Raw genomic sequence first — 1454 nt, 5'->3', positions numbered from 1 at the left:
GACTGCTTTGTGTACACATTCATCAACTTGGAGCCATTACACATAATGCCTAGGCCAAAGAAGAACGTGGCTTTACGTCGCAAATGTGCAAAAATTGCAACAGAAGCATCAGTTGTTGCAGCGAAGCGAAGGCGTCAGGCAGCGTCTAGCAGTGAGGAGGCGTCACCACCACCACATGTTGCGTCATGTTCACGTGAACCAACGAGTGCACAGAAAAGAAAATCTCTAGTAACTGAACAAAAAGAACAACCAGAAGCTAGTGAAATGAAAATACGATGCATAATTATTGAAGAGACAGTGAAAGAAATTGTGGAAAGCATGTTATGTTCATCGTGTTGTCAGAACAATGCTACTGCTAAATTTACGCACCACCAAATTGACACGTACGTCCAAGTGAAGTGTTCATGTGGTCACGTTGTAGTGGATACTAAGAAAAATGTACAAGTGAAAGAATATTGTTATCCCATGACAACATTATTAGTATACTGCATGATGTGAGCCTGAACAGAAAGGTAGGTACAACTGCTAGTGAAATGCGTGAGGAAATCATGTCAACTTTCTTTCACTGCACGTCAACAGACGACAATCATCAACATGACAGATGTGCCAAAGGTGAAGGTCATGGTGCTTCTACAATAGAAGCATTGCTCTAGGACAACAGCCTCATTCCCACACAACAATGAAAGTTTATTTCCGCCTGGAAGAAGCTCAGAAGAGGAAAATAAAAGCCATCTATGACAGACTCACAACAGATGAAATGATGAATCAATGTTTTCAGGGCATAGCTCAAAACCGAAATGAGCACCTACACTCAAGAATATGGAGGCTATGCCCAAAACATCACAATGCATCAAAAATGTTGGTGGACTTCGCAACAGCAACTGCGGCATGCAACTACAATGTCGGCTACAGTGAAGGCAACTTGGTAGGCCTACTTGGCATTGAGTCTACACTTTCTATGGAAAAATATCTGCAGAACATGGACAAGATGATGGACTTACCATTCAGACGAAAAATGAGGAACAAGACCCTGCAAAGAGACTTGGAGTATGCAGCTGGAGGCTTCTGATTGGCACTGCGTTGTAAACAAACCCATTTTTCTCAATTGTAAGTTATTGTGCTGTAAGTTGTTACTGCTCTGTCAGTTTTTAAGCTATTCACTTAATTCTTTTTTCACTGTGTTCGTCATTAAATTGTCTATAAGATAGAAGCAATTATTTTTTTAATAAGTGTAATTTGGAATTTTTATACATGTGTAAATGCTGAGTTTATAGGCGCAGTGACACTTATTGATGTTTTTTATTTTTTTGTGTCATTAAAAATCATATAATTGGAAAAGTAAAGCTTCTAGTTTGTTAGGCAATGATTACCTTCATCAAAAATAATTTTAAAAACTAATTATCTTAATTAGCTTGGAAGCCTTAGTCAGTCAAAGTTCGCTTAAAATTTTAACA

The 1454-nt window shown here is 38.5% G+C and overlaps 1 protein-coding gene across 1 annotated transcript in view; it reads left to right on the top strand.

Moving 5' to 3' along the window:
* LOC119587830 (ES1 protein homolog, mitochondrial-like) overlaps nt 1-1454 on the top strand; it is a 24484-nt gene that overhangs the window by 11827 nt on the left and 11203 nt on the right. The gene's annotated exons all lie outside the window — the stretch shown is intronic.

Source organism: Penaeus monodon, chromosome 23 (genome assembly GCF_015228065.2).
Source record: "Penaeus monodon isolate SGIC_2016 chromosome 23, NSTDA_Pmon_1, whole genome shotgun sequence".
Taxonomy (NCBI): Eukaryota; Metazoa; Arthropoda; class Malacostraca; order Decapoda; family Penaeidae; genus Penaeus; species Penaeus monodon.
Note: the sequence above shows the minus strand (reverse complement) of the source record. Positions and strands in the feature narration are given on the sequence as shown.